This window comes from Lissotriton vulgaris, chromosome 6 (assembly GCF_964263255.1).
Source record: "Lissotriton vulgaris chromosome 6, aLisVul1.2, whole genome shotgun sequence".
Taxonomy (NCBI): Eukaryota; Metazoa; Chordata; class Amphibia; order Caudata; family Salamandridae; genus Lissotriton; species Lissotriton vulgaris.
Window position 1 is genome coordinate 1,576,160,419 of NC_141694.1, and position 19,830 is coordinate 1,576,180,248.

Here is a 19,830-nt window from a genome sequence, read left to right on the forward strand (position 1 = left end):
GGCCAAGATTGTATTGGTTTTTCCAAGTCATGAACGTTTGGTTTATAGAGCTCAAAGAGACATTTTTCTCACTCAGAGGGGGGAAATGGAGAAGAATCGAGGATTTTCCTTGTACCTGTTGCTTCCGCTACTATCCGCCAAAAATCCTTCTTGTTTTTTTTTATTTACTGCAGTTTGAATATCCACCCAGTTTTTGTCATTTTGTGCACATCCAGTTTTTTCCTTCCGTCCTTGGTGCACTTTTTTTTAGCTTTGGGATCTCCTTCTGTCTGGCTTCAGAATATTTGAGATGTTCTGCAGTCTCAATGCTTTAAAGCTGAGTACCCCTACGCTTACCACACTTGGCTGTACGGCTGGTCAGAGAGACCTCTATCTCGGAAACCATGTCCTCGTAAACTGTTATTGGATCGGCAACTGAGCTTCCATTGGTCAATAATGAAGTGATGATAGCAGAATTTATTTTTGCAATTGCTTTCTAGTTCAATTTTATCTGCACATTTTTTGGATTAACTTCTATGGTTCCATTTTGATGAGATAGGGATCAAGCGTCAGAGAAATGCAAAGAAATCTCAGTTCCAAGAACACATTTGCGTGGTCACTTTCTTTTGTGTTTTTAACATTCAGAGTTTGCATTTCCCCAAAGAGGTTGAAACTGCATATTATGTAGTCAAGGATGGTGGAACTAAATGGCTTAAGCAGCGGGAATATCCCCATCTAGTCTTCCATTTAATATGAGTCTATTAGATGCCAGCACTAAAGCATAGGCATTTTCCCCCTTTTATCAACTTTAGCCTTTGAAGGGAATAGCGATGACGGCATTGGCTGCATTTCCTTGTGTGCATGAGTGCCCCATTCAGTCAATGAAGTGTTAGAAATGTTTCTGTTAAAAAACCCCCATTATCATTACCAATGGAAATCCTTTGGATTCAATGATGAAGTCAATTTTGGGAACTGCTTTGATCATTTAATGATCGTTTGAAAGCCCTGGGGAATATAAATGTTAAGGAGGATGAGATCACGAGTGGAGTCTGGGTTCTTTTTTTTCTGTACTTAATCTTTAAATATTGTGTCTTAGGAAAACACATAATAACTACCTAATTCCAGATTATATCCTCCTTCAATAGAATTGCAAGACCTCCTTTTGCATGACCCCTTCTCACAGCCTCTGCGGGGAGATCGTATACTATATACTCTTTTTGATCAAAGGATGCTAGGGCCAAGTTTCTTGCAACCTCACTACTGACAGGGAGATTTCCTGAATCAGAGCTAATTTTACAGGATCCTTCCTGGCTATGTTCTAGGATGCAATGCTTAAAGGTCTGCTAAAAGGATAGCTTGTTTGCCTTGCCGCCCTGCTTATAGCTGTTCAAGTTTTTGTATGTCCAAAACCAAGAGGGGTCATGAGGCTGAGACTTAGGATTTTTTGGGATATGATCCAGAATTTTTTGCTCTCCATTTTTTATGGATATGTTTAATGATCCTTCGGGAGTATTCTTTTGGGCTCCAGGGGTATAGAAAACATAGTTATTACAAGCGGTCTTAGTATCTACCTTTACCTTTTTGAATTTAGCATTTTCCTATACTCGGCCACATCAAACCCATTGTTATGGATGGTATCCTTCTCTTTTAGGATAATTGAAGGTATCACATTCAACCAGAATTCGACAGTTGCCACCGTATACTGAGATTTATTTGGAAAGACCACTAATTTAATTTCCGAAGACGTTAGAGAGTGGAGTAGGTATATTTTCTGAAGCAGAATTACTATTCTCCCATGGTTCGAAGGAGTTTTTCTTACAGGAAATAGATCAATTTTTTCTAGGATACAAGGGTCAGTTGGCTTTTCTTTTTCATTTGGGTTTCCTGGAGACGAATGACCTTTGTTACCTGACATATTCACTAGAAAAAGATCATTTGTATTATCTGTAATGAAGTTTGGCACAAGAGGATTTAATTGCGACAAAAGATTGTTAATATCGTTCAAAAGTTGTAACTGGTCTTTTATTAAGGTGAATTCTGAAGATTTTAAGAGTTGAGCCTAAGCCACCATTTCCCTTTACTTTTCTTGTTGATTGCCGAGGGAGTCTTCATTTTACTCTTTTCTTATACCCTTTGCCTTTACAATGATTTTTATTTCTCTTTTCCATATACTTTAATTGCAATCCAGTCTACATTGTGGTTGAAGATTCAATAATGACAGTTGCCTCCTTACTGAGTGTTTGATTTGTTAAGTCTTGACTTCTTTTCTGGTCAAAGATTGGAAAAAATGAAATACCTTCTATTATATTGATGTCGCTTGAGAGCTCCTTAAATAATTTCTGGAGTGAATACATTTTGTCTTTCAGTGGCTCTTTGCTTATACCTTTGTTTCCAGTAGCCCTGTCGCTCTACGTCGACCTTTGAATCTTTACGGTAGGGTGAAATTCAGGTGGAGGAAAGAGTGTCATGCTTTGTACTGCTTCATCATCTGTTTTATTCTGGTTTTCTTGGAGGAATTTGTTGATTTTGATTAAGTTGTTTTTTCCTCTTTTTGTCAAGTAGATATTGAAGAATACCAGTTTGAGTTTGAAAAATCTGATCAGAGTTATCCATATAGTTTTACATAAGCGCCAATAAAGATTCAAAAATCGTTTGGAGAGAGTTGAAAGTGCACAAGAGCCTGATTCTTGTGTATTGGGTGAGTACAGTGAATTAAATTACAGAAAATCTGGTGTAAGCATGGGCTGAAAATTCGTTTCGCTCGCGGAATTTGCGGATTTTCCGGATTTTCCGCGATTTCGCGATCCGCGAATCTCACGAAATTGCGGTAAAATCCATGAATCAGCGAGGACGAATTTTGAGCCAAGCACTTACAGGGTTACAGCAGTAGGTGCAAAAATTGAAGCTAGTTTTTTGTAACCTTTTACCAAAGGGTTACCAAGAAATTCACTTCAACTTGGGCACCTGCTGCTGTAAGTGCTTCCTGGCGCCTCATTGCCTACTTGCAACTATTCTCTGACCCTGCTCTGACCCTTGAAGCAGGGTCAGAGAATAGTTACAAGTAGGCAATGAGGTGCCTGTCACGAAAATTAAACCTCAACAGGAAGCACTGACAGATATAAAAACAAGCATTTGCAATGCAATAGAGCTCGCATTAGGAAAGTTTGAGTGATAGGTCTTGTAAATGACAATTTTTTTTATTTATCTGTTGGTTTTGAAATTAGCCAAATTAATAGCTTTGTCATTTACAATTCCAATAGTTATAACTTTCGCAAATGTGACACCTATAGCATTTGTAATGCAACGTGTTTTATATTTACGTGACTTAGATGTATTGATATTACAAATTACAATGGCTTTTAATTTTTTTTAATAATTAATACTTAAATAAAAGTGATCTTAATTTATAATGGCAATAGATTAAACTTTTGTAAATACCTTTTGTGAAGATTATGTTGAGTGTATTTTATTGTGATGAAAATCCATGAACTGAAGTGAAAAATTAACATATTTTTGTGACATTTATAATAAAGCTTGAAACATTGAGAGAACATATTTGAACCAGTTGTTGTTGAATGGTTGCGCAGATTGATGCTGGGGTGGCGCTGAGTGGTGCTCTGGTGGTGCTGAGTGGTGCTGTGGTGATGCTGAGTGGTGCTGTGGTGGTGCTGAGTGATACTGGGATGGTGGTGAGTGATGCTGGGGTGGTGCTGAGTGGTGCTGTGGTGGTGCTGGGTGATGCTGTGATGGTGCTGAGTGATGCTGTGGTAGTGCTGAGTGTTGCTGTGGTGGTGCTGAGTGATAATGTGGTGATGCTGAGTGATGCTGTGGTGGTGCTGAGTGATGCTATGGTGGTGCTGAGTGTGCTGTGGTGGTGCTGATTGGTGCTATGGTGGTGCTGATTGGTGCTGTGGTGGTGCTGAGTGATGCTCTGGTGGTGCTGAGTGATGCTGTGGTGGTGCTGAGTGGTGCTGTGGTGGTGCTGAGTGATAATGTGGTGGCGCTGAGTGATGCTGTGGTGGCACTGAGTGATGCTGTGGTGGCGCTGAGTGGTGCTGTGGTGGCACTGAGTGGTGCTGTGGTGGTGCTGAGTGGTGCTGTTGTGGTGCTGAGCGGTGCTGTGGTGGTGCTGAGTGGTGCTATGGTGGTGCTGAGTGATGCTGTGGTGGTGCTGAGTGATGCTGTGGTGGTGCTGAGTGATAATGTGGTGGTGCTGAGTGATTCTGTGGGGGTGTTGAGTGATTCTGTGGTGGTGCTGAGTGATGCTGTGGTGGCACTGAGTGGTGCTGTGGTGGTACTGAGGGGTGCTGTGGTGGTGCTGAGTGGTGCTGTGGTGGTGCTGAGGTGTACTGTTGTGGTGCTGAGTGATAATGTGGTGGTGCTGAGTGATAATGTGGTGGTGCTGAGTGATGCTGGGTTAGCGCTGAGTGATGATGTGGTGATGCAGAGGGCAGAAAGGCACAAAAAATTAGTCTAACAGAGGACAGAAGGGCAGAAAAACAAGGGAAAAATGAGTCTAACAGAGGGCAGAAGGGCACAAAAAATGAGTCTAACAAAGGGCAGAAGGGCACAAAAACAAGGGAATAACAGAGTACAGAAGGGCACAAAAAACGAGTCTAACGCGGCAGAAGGGCAGAAAAACAAGGGAAAAACGAGTCTAACAGAGTGCAGAAGGGCAGAAAAACAAGGGAAAAACGAGTCTAACAGAGGGCAGAAGGGCACAAAAAACGAGTCTAACAGGGGGCAGAATGAATCCCGCCCTGCGTGTTTGTCCACGAAGATGCCTCCTTTTTGTGCAATACCTCTACTCAACTGGAGTACTTTCTACTGTCTAATCAGTAAGTGCTCCCTTGTTGGCTAAATGTATGGGGGCAGATTTACAATAACTGGTGCATCCCCAGGGATGCGCCAGTTATTGTGCGCCGCAGCTCCGCCACCCATGGTGCGCCGTATTTACAATTGGGAGCACCATGTGGCAAAAATGGCACAGATGCGTAAAGCATCTGTGCTGTAAAAGCAGCGCATTGCTGGAGCTGCGTCGCAAGCGTGTTGCAGCTCCAGCAAATGCTCTGGGGGACCCTATCTCCCTAATGCTGCGTCAAGCCTTGCGCCTGCTTCAAGTTGGCGCAGGGTTTTGACGCAGCATTGGCCTAAAAATGACTGAGTGAAATCTTGTTGATCCTGCGCAGGAACGCCCTCCCCTGCAGCGGAACACCTCCTGATGGAGCAGGGCTTTACAACGTGACGCATCTCTCAGATGCGTCACGTTGTTAATACCAAGCACCATGGCGCATCTTTTGTGCTGCTGCTGCCTCACAAAAGTGACGCAACTGCGGCGCAGAAGAGGCGCAAGCGGCTTGAAAATCTGCCCCATAGTGCTTTTACTACACTGTAGCTGAGTAAAGGGACAGAATATGTGTCTCCAGTGACCATGTGTGCCTGTGCCTGTGTTACAGGTACACATGGTGACTGGAGACACATCTTCTTGCCCTTTACACAGCTGCAGTGTAGTAAAAGCACTATACATTTACCCAATGAGGGAGCACTTACTAGATTAGCCAGTAGAAAGTACTCCAGGGCAAATCGCAAATAAATCGGGGATTTTGCGGGAAAATTCACTAATTCGCAGATTTTTTTTGCAATTTCACAGGCAAATCCGCAAATTCACGAAACACGAATTTGCAAATTTCACCCATGCTTAATCTGGTGACTGAGAAAGAATTTCCAATTGTTTAGAGGTGAGGCTTGTAGTACTATTAAGTAATTGCACAGTCTCCTTTGTTGGTTTCAGGACCTCTAAGGGAGGAACTGAGTTAAAGTTTATATCTGGTAGAGTAAAATCAGTTACTAATATTGAAAGTGGAATCTCCTCTACCTTTTGTAGTTTTAGTTTCTAGGGGTCTTGAGGGTGTTCATCTTTTGTATAATCAATAGATAGATACCTTTCTTGTTCCTCCTCAGGAGCCAGGTCGTTTATGAGAATTGAACATTTACTCTACAGATGCGTGCGCTTTATCTGAAGGATTCTATGGCCAGCTCTTATCATTGTGTCACTTGATTTTTGGTCTGCTAGAGAAAAAGGCTGTTATTCCAGGGACTGCTCTAATATGGAGTGCTTTACATTTAATCTTTCTTAAGGGCTTCTCCATGCCCAATCTTTTTTAATGTGAAAAGTTCTGGACGTATGTTTCGCATATGCCATAGTAGAGGAGTAGAAGGAGAACCCTAGACTTGCTGAAACTGCTGTTGTAAGTCCCATACTGTGTTTCTGCTGCCTAAACTCCTGATATTCCAGCTGCACTGCCTTTAGAGTTGACACATGAGGGCCTAGTGAAAAGAAAATGCTATTGGGGGTGCCTTCTGAGGATCAAGAGGACCCGCCTTGTACCACAAGATCTATTAACCGTAAATGAGTGGAGGTCTATTACTGTATATCCCCAAATCTGAAAGGTCTTCAACAGCTCATTTGCCCTACTCAAGAAACCCAAGGCAGACCCAAAAGACCTCAAGCACTTCCTGCCCATCTCCCTGCTCTCGTACCCGGTGAAAGTCAACTAGAAGATAATCATCAGACAACTTACCAGCTTCCTCAAAGAGAACAACAGCTTGGACTTATCCCAGTCCGGATTCCGTTGCAACCACAGCACCGAAACCGCCCTCATTGCCGCCACCGATGATATCAGGACCTTGCTGGACAATGGCAATACCGCTGCCCTTATCCTCCTAGACCTTTCGTCCACCTTTGACACCATCTGCCACAACACTCTACGCATACGCCTCCACAACGCAGGGATCTGCGACAAAGCCCTGGACTGGATCACCTCCTTCCTCACTGACAGAACCCAGAGAGTCCGCCTCCTTCCATTTCGATCCTAAGCCACCAAGATCACCTGCAGCATACCCCAAGGATCATCCTTAAGCCCGACCCTCTTTAACGTCTACATGACAACGCTTGCCAACATTGTCCGATCACACAACCTCAACATCATCTCATACATCGACGACACCCAGCTAATCCTATCCCTCACCAAAGACCCCACCACCGCCAAAACCAACTTCCACAAAGGATGAAGGCCATCGTCGAATGAAGAAAAGTCAGATGAAACTGAACTCGGACAAGACAGAGGTCCTAACCCTCGTCCCCGCCATCTCCGCCTGGGACGACTACTGGTGTCCGGCCTCGCTCGGAACTGTGGCAACACCCACCAACCACGCACACAACCTGGGCTTCATCCTGGATTCATCACTGTCAATGACCTAGCAAATCAACGCCGTCTCCTCCTCCTGCTTCAACACCCTCCATATGCTCCGCAAGATCTACAGATGGATCCCCACTGGAACCAGAAGGACGGTCACCCAGGCCCTCATCACCAGCAGGCTGGACTACGGCAACACCCTCTACGCAGGAACTACGGCCAAACTCCAGATGAGACTTCAATGCATACAGAGCACCTTTTCATGCCTCATTCTCGACATCCCCCACCACAGCCACATCACTGCCATGTGAGGGACCAGCACTGGCTCCCCGTCAACAAGAGGATCACCTCCAAGCTCCTCACCCACACTCACAAATACTCCACAATGCCGGACCAACATACCTCAACAAATGACTCACCTTCTGCACCCCCAACTGCCAGCTTTGCTCCGTTGCCCTTCCCACAGTTCCACGCATCCACTGAACGACCACTGGCAGTACATCCTTCTCCCACCTCGCCGCTAAGACATGGAACACCCTCCCCATCCACCTGCAACAGACCCAAGACATGCTGACCTTCAGAAGACTTCTCAAGGCCTGGTTGTCAAACAGTAGCAGCCCCCCCCCTCAGCGCCTTGAGACCGTCACGGGTGAGTAGTGAGCTCTACAAATGTCTGATTGATTGATTGATGTGCCGCTACTGCCAAAACTCCTTATTTTCTCCTGGATTGCAAAAGTATCCTGCTACTACCTTCCCAGAATCATATGGACCAGCCAACACCTTTATTTTTGTTAGCCCTCTATAGGGTCGGTGGGACACTTGTCCTGGTGATGGGGGAAGGTCCAGCAAAGCGGGGGATAAAAAAAGAACACCGCTCACTGCTGCATTTCGCAGGTCTGTCCCCCTGCCTCTCCTTAAACCACCTCTCCACTTTACCTCAATTCCACAAATTAGGGTGCATCCCCAATGTGTACTACTTTTTACCAACTCCTGCACCAGACTTGGAATCCAATGCCATAGGCGTATCAGGCAACCACAACAAGTAACTGCCCCAGTACCTGGAGCTATGATGGAGGTAGGTTATATGTTGGCTTCAGCCGCATCTTTTACGAAGCACCAGTTAGTGCAGTTGTGTTAGGCGATTGGGCCCCCCTGGTAGCCCTCTAGCCACACCTGATACTATTCAGGCCGCTTCCGCAGATCTCCGGGGCCACTCTCTTGGGCTGCTGACTGTCAGCACATGCAATTGTGATCTCAGGGGTAATTTCTGGTCCGGGGTAGAGGGGCCTCCAGGGGCCACTCTCTGCACTTGCGGCCACACTCACAATCCCAAAGAAGATTTCTGGTCCAGCCTGAGCCTTCTCTCAAGTGCTGGGCTCTTGTACACTCTGAGACAATATACACGGCCCAGCCTGCTCATCGGCACTCACTGGCACTCCCAGCATTTTGGAGCTCGCTGCTCATTGCTAGGGCCATGAGCCGGCTTCTCCTCTTCCTCTGTACAGTGCGTCAAGGAAGTTGAATAGATCTAAAGCCTTGCAATAATGAAAAACAAGTCTAAGAGATTGCCAAGTGCCCCCCATGTGATGTTAGATGATCATTCCAACGAGAAATTATCAGAAAAGATACACCCTCTTTTCGGCTTTAAATAGTAACAATGGTCACTATGGCTCTGTTGGTATCAGTCGACTGATCCATGGGTCATGGTAGGACCATTGTGGGTGCTTTACCTTGACGCAGTAAGTCTTTCTGGCATTATTTTTATGCTGAGAACAAAACTTGTATGAGTTTTTTAAAAAACACACCAATAGTCCAAGGGCCCGATTCACAGAACTAACTTAAGACAAAATCCTAAACTTACCACCATTTTGGTATTCACAGAAGGCACTTACTCATTTTGGTATTCACAGAAGACATTTACTCATTTCGGTATTCACAGAAGTTAGGAGTCCTAACTTTAGGACTTAGGCCTTCTGTGAATACCGAAAGTCCCAAAGTTAGGATTTTTCTCAGTTTAGGAGTAGTAAAGTTAGGACTCCTAAATGCCTTCTGTGAATACCGAAAGTCTTAAAATTGGGATTTCTCTCAATTTAGTAGTAGTGAAGTTAGGACTCCTAACTTTAGGACGCCTAAATGCCTTCTGTGAATACCAAAAGTCTTAAAATTAGGATTTTTCCCAGTTTAGTAGTAGTAAAGTTGAGAAAAATCCTAATTTTAAGACTTTCGGTATTCACAGAAGGCATTTAGGAGTCCGAAAGTTAGGAGTCCTAACTTTACTACTACTAAATTTAGAAAAATCCTAATTTTAAGACTTTCGGTATTCACAGAAGGCATTTAGGAGTTCTAAAGTTAAGACTCCTAACTTCTGTGAATACCGAAATGAGTAAGTGCATTCTGTGAATACCGAAATGAGTAAGTTCCTTCTGTGAATACCAAAATGAGTAAGTGCCTTCTGTGAATACCAAAATGGGAGTAAGTTTAGGATTTTGTCTTAAGTTAGTTCTGTGAATCGGGCCCCCTGTGCTTCTTAATAGTCTTAATAGTTTTAAATGTCCATATTATTAATTTTATAGCTCCCTGTAATATGCACTTTGAACTTTAGTCTGTCTTTTTAATTTATGGTGTGGTGTTTGTAAGGGTTTAGCAGCAAACTAACACAGAGCTATTATTATTAATATTATTATTAGCTAACACAATGAACAAAGTCACTTTATGTTATAAGAAAGAGTACGTAATTTCAGAACGGCTTAAATTATGTTTGGTTTGTATGTTTACCTTGCTCATATCTGCACACTGGATCTACCTCTAGATGAGGGAGGTCCCAGCCTCACTTGTAGGAAGTAGTTTGTGGTAGTTCCAGACTGCACAATGCACTTGATACACCTTGCAAACCAGGTCAGGGAATACTTTGCTCATTTTGCACACAGTATCAACTCCTTCATTTTGCACATTGAATTGTATCTTTTGGGGGTTAAGGATAGCACAATGCACTTTATATACCTTGTAAATCAGGCCAGAGTATGCATTGCTTATTTTGCACAGTGAATCAACCTTTTGCCTTAATACATAGATCATCAACTCAAGATGTAATGTGTATTTTGTTCCAGCTAAAGAATTATATTTGTGCATTCTAGTTTTGGCTAGACTCATGTATATTGTGTTCTTAAATAAAGTATACTAATCAGATTACCCGAACATAGGGAACTAATACTGCTGTGATGGTAATTAAGTTGTTTTAACTGAACATTCAGGTGTATTTTATTTTATGCTGAAACTGTTATGGTTTAAATTAACTAACCAATAATATAATTACTTACTTATTCTAAGTTAAGCCTAGCTACCCTGTGCCAAGCTACCAGAAGGTGGAGCACAGATCAATTTGAAGTTTGCTTGTGACTTCACCCTGACAGGGATTGTGGTTGCTATTGAGTTGGGGTTCACCCTCCTCAACCAACAACATAATGTTTTACAATAACTGTCCACTGACTGGATTTTTATTGTTATAATCTCAAGCAAATAATATTCTTTTTTTAATACATTGGTGTGGAATTATTCTTGTGTAGTGCTTTCATTTTATTTCTCTTTGAAGTACTGCATAAATACGCTGTACATTACCTTTAAGTTAAGCCTGGCTGCTTTGTGCCAAGCTGCCAGTGAGTTAAACACAGGTTACTTTGGGGTTTGCTTTTTTTTCACCCTGACAGAGACTGCGGTTACTGCTGAAGGAAAGTTCATTCTGCTCAGCCAGTAACCCAATTTCCTACACTTTTTATCTCTGCTTTTTGCTCCTTTTACTACAGCTGTTTTTTCCTATTGGATTCTTCACCATGTAAGAATATGGTCTTCTTTCTCTTCCCTGTCTCAGGATCAATTTGGTGCCTTGCCTCCCAACGGTTTTAAAGGCTTTCATCAATAACTATTTTTTATTTCAAGGATGCTTTTTTCTGCCCTCTGTAGCTGTTTTCTTCTAACCAGACCCTCTTTAGGTAGAAGATGGCCCAGAGACCAGTGGCGGCTGGTGTAATTTAAAACTGATGAGACGTATTCAGAACAAATCAATGTATGCAAGCGAGCGAGCCCAACGGCAACAAATGGGGGTATGGGGGGGTTCTCCTCCAATGAATACTTTTTTTTAATTGGCATCTTTTTGGTGTGATTTTCAGCACTATTTCTGTGATAAATTGACTAAAAATTCAGTTCTTCTAGGCAATCAAAGTGGCATCCAGCAGAACTCTTACAAAATAGGTTACATCTTCAGACACATCTGCAAGATAAAAAGAAAAACGCGCTCCAAATATTTTACTACAAAAAGGTGGGCACTGCCGAATTCACATTTGAGAAAGCATGCATAGTTGATTATATTCTCAAATAGGAAGCAGTGGTAGAATCGGGTAGCTGAATTACAGGAACTACGTGCACCTTTTGTAAACAGCTGTGTTACAAACACATTGATTTCATTTTGTTAGGCACAAGGAGATTAAATGATTTTCCCAGAATCACAGGATGTTGAGTGTCCCACAAGACTCGAACCCGGTGCGCCAGCTTTGAGGTTGACCGCCTCGCCGTTAGGCCACATCCTCTCCCCAGTTAACAGTATTTTTTTGGGGGCTGAAAACTGATGGACGTACAAGTAATTCTACAACAGCGGCTTTTAAACAAACCCATACATTATTTCTAAGCACAGCACTCCACCCCATCCACCTCAGTGTCAAGTGCAGCTAAAAAACACAAGTAAGGAAAGGATCTTTGTGACAAAAGCAGTAACCCACTGAACTATCACATTAAATACATTTCTGTGACATTATGGTTCTCATTGTTTGCAGTGGGCATATGACCCACCCCTCCCTGCGCTTCTTTATAGTGAGCTTATTAAAAACTGACACTACACAACAACTGCTCTCTCTCTCTATCATGTCTTTGACTTGTAGCTGTTTCTTCAACTGCAGTCAGTGGCATCACACTCACTGCAGACAGCTGCACTGCTGCTCAGAGTTGTGGTGTGCAGGAGTCACTTGCTGTTCAGAAGAGGACAGGATGGCATAGTGGTAGATGATGATGTTCTCTGCAGTAGTACCAGTCAGGGTGAGAGCTTGTGATGTGGCAAGCTGAGTTCAGAGCTGTGGTGCCCGTGTGCCTTTTGAACTCACTATGACTCACCGCCTGTTCTCATTGTGAGTGGACATAACCCCCAGGAATTCGAGGAGGTGAGGAGTACACAACATGTCCTTAATTTATTTAATTCTGCCGGGCATACACTGCCCAGGCGACAGCAGCAATTCATGGGGACCTGTACTGGCAGGAAGTTGAAATGAAAACATCCTGCCTGCTGCCACACCGACTTGACCCTTTAATTAGAGTCTCTAACAAGCTAGAACTGTTGCTGCATGCGGGCACCAAAGTTGAATAACCAGTACACTGAAACCACAAAAATGTCACACATAAACAATCTGAACCCTTGGTAGCTATGTCTGTTTTGCATCGTTTGTGGCAGTACACAAAGCAGTGATTGATGGGTGAATTCTGACCTGCATCCTTTGCTAGCACTTTTATCAGTTACAAACTCCTCTGTGGCCCCTTTTTGATCAGTGCCCCCCCATGCTCACCGTACACCCTGCCAAATCAATCAGTCCCTGCCAGCCACGAACTACAACGTCAACTACACCAAAGCAAAACCCACTGGCAGCATGCCATTCTCTCATCAGCACAGATATGTGTGATCTAGGCCTCTTTAACATAGGGAGATGGCGATCCACAATATCATACAGCTAGAAACCTCAAGACCAAACAACCTTGCATCTACACACCAAGCTGCAGAGAATTTACTTCCAGGTGCAGCCGAATTCCATGTGGCACAAGTCAGCCCACAGCTCTAAAAAGCCTTTTTAGTGGCAGTCTTAGGCCAGAGAACAGCTAACAGGCCAATACCATGCATGCACCGCATACCACATGACTCCTCTGACCCTAAACTAGAACTGAGAAAGTAAACATGGCACACTCCCCCACAGGCGGCAAAGACACATTTTCTTGGCTGGGCTAAAGTGAGGCTGATCTATCTTGCTGTTCTTACTGTGAGTTTTTTAAATTCCTTTAGAAGTGAAAGACGCCAATGGTGTTTGAAAGCTGAAACTGCGAGGCTGCGCCATGCAGGGCTGGCTGCCTTGTGTGCGTGGGAATCTGAAAGCTCCGGGAAACACGCGGCCTAATCAGCAGAGCAGGGAGAGTGAGCCCCAGATCCAGTACAATGGACAGTCCTGGTGACATAAGCACAACCCGCCACTGGCTCACCTGCTACATAATATAGAGGTGCATTGCATGGAAGCGGTGCCATGGACCCTAGTGCAAGTAGGGGTGGGATCCCTCACCCCCGTTATGGGTGGTAACATAAGCCTTAATTAAACACGCACAGAATAAGGAGATAGAGTAACTGAAATGCACAAATACACAAAAGAATAAACAATTACCAAATGAAAAGCATGTTCTCTTCCATGGGAAAGCCCAGTCCGTGGGCTCGTTTCAGCGTGCAACGGCAGGTAATGTCTTGTCGCGTGCTCATGCAGAACTGTGCATAGAGGCTTGGAACCTCAGGGAATTAGGGTGTGCCAAAACTCACCTTAGTACCCAAAATACCCTACCAGACTAGCTACAGTGTCTCATTGGTTATCACAAACTCCCAATGCTTAGACAAACCAGAACATGGACTTAGTACACCTCAGGTAACGTGGAACACATGAACACTCTTTCGTTATACAATCATTTCAATCCAGAACAAGGAGTAAAAGAGGACGCGTGCATATTTGAAATGTTTATTCACTAATGCCGTGTTCTCAAACGCAGTATCTTAGCTAATACAAGCAAACATATAAGAAACAAAGTAATCAGCATAGTCACTAGTCCATAGAACACAAACGGTGAAAGCATGTTATTATGCTAAAATGAATAGGGTTTAACAAAACCTAATTCTCACCCTCCCTAGCTAGTATATTATATTATATCTAAGAAGGTCTCTTTGGGTTTTAGCAGGGCGGCCCCATACCTCAAGATCCTAGTGGTAAGGGATCACATCATCTTCCACCACCTCTCTGAATGCGAAGCACCATCAAGTGTCTTTGTATGCTCTTGTGCAAAGCAATGTAAAACGCGCCTAAAGCCAGAACTTGGCCGCAGCTGCATGTATGTTATGTCTAGGAACGTGCGAAGATCAGTGCTCACAACAACCACTGTGTTGAGATATCCTTAAAGGTTTCTGCACTCACTTTACAGACACAGCTCGCCAAGCAAGGCCGATATCAGAGTAATAACATATTATTCTCGAATGAATCAAAAACATTCTACTAGGCTCAAAGCTAAAGCAACAGCTATGTGTTGTGTGCAAAAGCAGCTGAAAGGTAAAATGCTGTTTATACTCCTAAAAAGATCATGCTAACTTAACACAGCATACAGGCTATATATATCTATATGACACCCTCCCTTGATCCGATTCCGAGCACGGATAAGATAAGATAAGATAAGATAAGATAAGATAAGATAAGATAAGATAAGATAAGATAGGATAAGATAAGGGACTCAATGTTGAAAGCAGTGTTCAATAAAGTATCCAGTCCAAATTCTAGTAGGTGAGGAAAAATAATTTAGTCCGCTAAAAAATCCAAAATCTCACCAGTATGACAATGTAATGTCCAATGTTATTAAAGCCAATAGGTTTGATATAAAAACAAATCCATCATAATTTCATGAGAAAAAAAATTCTTGAGAGAAAAAAGAAAAATTCATGTTACCAAAGGCATCAATAGGAGTCAGCCTAAACCTGAGTATGCGAAATAAGCAGCAACAGCTTCCAAAAGGAAGTCACTGTTATTATCTGAAAATAACTCAGCCATCCAATTCAATAGTGAGAAAGAACATACATGCTCTTCAATTACAGGAGCCTCTAGTACCATTAAATTGTAAATTGTTGTGTCTTATAAAGCGCACTGCTACCCGGAGGCCTCGTAGCGCTATAGACCGCTGGGGAACCCGTCCTGGCTTTCCCTGTGAGATAGTCCCTCCTGGGGGTCTCCAAGGTGAAACCAGGCATCCCCGGCGTTTGTGTGGGGCCGTTGTGGAGATGAGGCAAGCTAATGCCCAGAGTTGCCGAGTGTGCTCCCTGGTCGGAGTAGGCACCGATGCGAGAATTATCAGTCCGCTGATCCTGATCCAAGACCCTGCCGCGTCGGGAATCGAACCCTGGTCCCGGGCCGTTCTCTGCACTCGGGTCTGCCGCCTCTAACCAGTGAGCCACACCTCTCCACAGGACAACTTGGTGGGTTTTCAATGCAGCTATGTGCCAAGAAATCTTGCGCCACTGCAAATATATTCCAACGACCCAGAACTCCTTGAGTAACTAAGGGACTCATGAGATGATTAAAATCCACTTCAGGAGACACCAAATTGCAGAGACACAAATCCAGCGCACAGTCGAAATCGCAGCTCAGGCAATGAAAGACAGGCTGGACACAGGTGAAATAGAAAAATTGAAACGATAATCCATATGCTGCACTTAAGGTGGCAAGTGGCAGCGCACCATAGTATTCAAGCATCCTGTTGCGAAACAGAGCTAACTGCGACTGCTCGTCTGCGAGCACAAGACGGGCATCATTTTTGAATAAAGCAAAATAGCACTAAAAAGCCAGCAGCCAGCGCCAGTAAAACGGGAAATCCACCAAATAGGCTGGAAAAGATCAAATGGAAGAAAGCAGGAATGACTCCAAATATCATTTGGAAAGAAGTCACTAGACTACTGCTCACTAATTTAAAAAAATGAGCCAGCCTCGAAGTGGAGGACGCGTTAAAGATTGTATGAACCAGCTCACCAAAATGTAAAGGGAGGTCAGTATTTAATCAAGTCAAAAAGGCTTTATTTCGATAAAAAGTTATCATAAAAGCTGCACATCAATCACAAACACATCAAGTTTGAAAACAAGCAATCATGGACATTAAAAAAAAAAGAAAAATTTTACAAATTTGAGAAGCAATTCATTTGGCAGTCGGTTTAAAAAAAGAATTAAACAGTTAATTTTAGCTTTTTAGTTCGAATAGACCAGGCCCATGATAAGAATTTGGCTAGGGCGCAAGCATAAATGGCACGGCTGTCAGACATTAAAATCCAAATTGCGGCCATATGACTCCTAGTGCCCAGCTGCCGGCATAAGTTTTTGAGCCAAATCCTCCTGGGAAGGGCATACTCTCCACATTCAAACATAAAATGTGCCACTGTCTCTGGTTTATTTAGGCATACTGGGCAGAACTCCGTAGTCTGTGCAGAGGATTTCCAACGTGAGGTAAGGGAGTACAAAGGAAGAGTTCCTGCTCTAAATTTGAAGTACAGGGCCCTATCAAAGGGTTTCTCGATGGTATCAAGGTACACTTCCCGTTTCGGTTGGTCCTTAAACTTCAAGAAGTCCTCCGTAAGTCTGCCCATAGTAGTGCTAGTGTTCCTTTTTAACAAAATCCAGTCCCAATAAAGTTTCTTAAGAGTTAACTTCGGGGGTGATGATCTATTTGTCCACGCTTCGTTTAAGCCCAGATTTAATAACAATGTATTCATATCTCTCAACCATTTGATTTTATGCCACCTTGGTGATGACATAATTTCTGCTAGACCTTGCGCATATTTGCCAAGTTCCTCCACACGCCACAGTCGTGCCCATAGCAAAAGTGGGCGGAATCTAGCAAGGTCATCAATTGGGCGACAACCTAGATATAACATTAGCGGGACCGTGGAAGTGCCCTGAGAGAGAGACATAATCGCTCTGCAAAATTTCTTCTCTGATCTTGGTAAATCGTCTGTAATGGATGAGCCCCAAAGTTCTGCCCCGTAAAGAGCAGAACTGACCCCTTTGGCCGAATAGATCTCAAGGACAGCAGCTAGTGGTCTTATTGTGCAGGAGCGTTGTTCTTTCAGGAGAGCTCCTGTTATTCTCTTGTGAGTTAGCAGCATTTTGTCCAAGTGTGGGGTCCAATCCATTTTGTGTGAAAGGCGAATACCTAGATAGTCAAAGACTTCTACCCTCTCCAGAGGTTCAGCATTCAGGGTAGGAGGGCAGACTGGTTTTTTGGGAGGATTCAGCACAAGATATTTAGTCTTGCTTGTGCTGATTACCAGGCCTCGTTAATAGCAGAAGGATTGAAAGTTATTTAGGAGCCTTTGGAGGCCCATTGGGGTTTTTGATATTAAAAGCGTATCATCCGCGAAGAGGAGGGTAGGTATGCGTTCACCAGCCAGGGATGGTTCATCTGAAGGATGTTCCCGGAGATGCTCAACCACCCCATTGATATAAAGGGAAAAGAGGGTGGGAGCTAACACACATCCCTGGCGGACACCTCCCTCAACCGGAATACTGTTTGTTTTTTCCCCCCCTGGGCCCCACCTGATCTGGGCAAAGCTATTTTCGTGTAGCCTAACAAGTAGTGATAGTAAGTAGTGAGGCAGGCCCATATCAGCCAATACACTCCAGAGGGTCTACCTAGGTACAAGGTCAAAGGCAGTCTTTAAATCGATAAACGCGAGATAAAGACTGCCCTTGCCTATAACCACGACTTTCCAATACACCATCAGTAAACGAAAAGCTTGTTCTATTGTCCCGGTGCCCACTCTAAAGCCCGCCTGGTAATCAGAAAGGATTTTGTTTTCTTCAACCCAGTCGCGTATTCTGACCAGTAAGACCTTGCCAACTACTTTTTGACTAATGTCTAACAGGCTAATGGGCCTGTAGTTTGATGGATCTTCTCTGGGGCCTTTTTTATAAATAGGGACCACCTCCGCCGCTTTCCACGAAGAGGGGATAGGGGCGCCCCTGCAGATGGCAACAAGTAGGGAGTGGATCAATTTTCCCCACTTCGGGATATGGGATCTCAAAAGATCACCGGGGATGCCGTCTGGACCAGCATCCTTTTGAGGGATGATAGTGCCTATTGCATATTGCACTTCTTTAATTGTAAAGTCGAAGTCTTTAAGATGGGTGTCCCAGATTGGAGGGAATGATAGTGGAGATACGGCCCCCCCTTCCAAAACACTATAGGCAATGGGAATAAGGTGATCATCTTGGCGGGTATAGAGCTTTGAAAAATGATTTACCCACGCCTGACTTGGAATATTACATGTAATCAAGTCACTATCTGGCCTGTTTCTAGCTCTTATGGTGTCCCAAAAGCATGTTGAATCTTTCTTGGAGCAATCTTCTTTAAGGGTAGACCAATAGGCCTCTTCCCACTCCTTTTTTGCTTGAGCCAGTGTTTTCTTGTGCTCTTTCCTGGCTGTCTGTATCTGGGGTTGGGATTTACCTTTAATAGCCTTGATTAGGCCAGTCTTAGCTTTCCTACATGCTGTGGTGTAGCAGTCATGCATTCCCTTAGTTTTATGCTGGGACACGTTCCTCCCTGCGGAGCCCTTTACCCAGAAAGCTTCGCCTATATCCTTGACAGCTGCTTCAAAAATGGGTGTTGCCTTATCCGCTGACATGGCTAAGTTGATGTTATCAAGCTCTATTTGTGAGGCCATAAGAACCTCATCTATACTAGAAAGTTTATCAGGGTTACTGGCAACTTTATTCCACTTTAGGCGTCTGCCACAAGAGGAGACAGTAACCCTATGTATGCATTTAGATGGTGTTAACAATGCGCCAATTGGCCAGGGGTTCGAGATAATTAGGGAGAGCGAATTATGGTCGCTCTCCACAGTTGGTATAACTACCATATCCTCAACCAGACTCCAAAGCCCTAAATCCAACAGAATATAGTCAATCCTCGAGGTATGACCAACTCTGTTGAACGTAGGAGCTCCCATCCGGTCGGAAGATGTACGGCCATTAGTGGCTCTTAGCCCAAACTCTAAAGTCAGTGCATTTAACTGCACTGCACTACAAGTCCAACGCTTGATCGGAGGGATGGAGAGTACGGGGATGCCCCATCTACTATCTTCTTCACCCAGGTCAGGGATACCGTCCAAGGGAAGTGGCTCGTAGGTGAAATTAAAATCGCCTGCTACTAGGGTGTGATCAACTTCCTTATGGTCCCTAAGTTGCACCTCAAGGTCAGATATTACAGATGAGGTGCACCCATTTTTTGTGCCTCTAGCGTAGACATTATACAAAACTAGAGACAGACCTCTACAGGGGTTGGCCAGAAAGATACCTAGGATATCTGGGTTATTTATCTGCTTTGGTGTTATTCGGCAGTTAAGGGAAATGCTTACCCAGATAATAAGACCCCCCGATGGGCGCCTCTTCCCATGTCTGGGTTTCTCGGCTGGAACAAAGTAGGTTACAAACCCAACCCGGCGGAGTGGTTCAGTGCTCCAGGTCTCCTGGAACAAGCAGATCTTATGTGCTTCAACCAAAGTACTCCACTCGGGCAGACCCAATTTCCTATGAATCCCAGCGAGGTTCCAACTAAGGATTTTTATTTTCTCCTTGGTGGTTTCTCCTCTAATGCCAGTAATGTTACTATGACTTTGAAGTTCTGCACATTCCCTCTCTGGAGCAGAGGGTGTTACCTGGATCTGGCTAGTAGCCATCATAGTTATATTCCCTAGTTCTGGCGATACACTAACTTCCATTCCATCTGTCCTCAGGGGAACAGGATCAGATGACATGTTTTGAGGGTTTCCCTGAGATTCAAT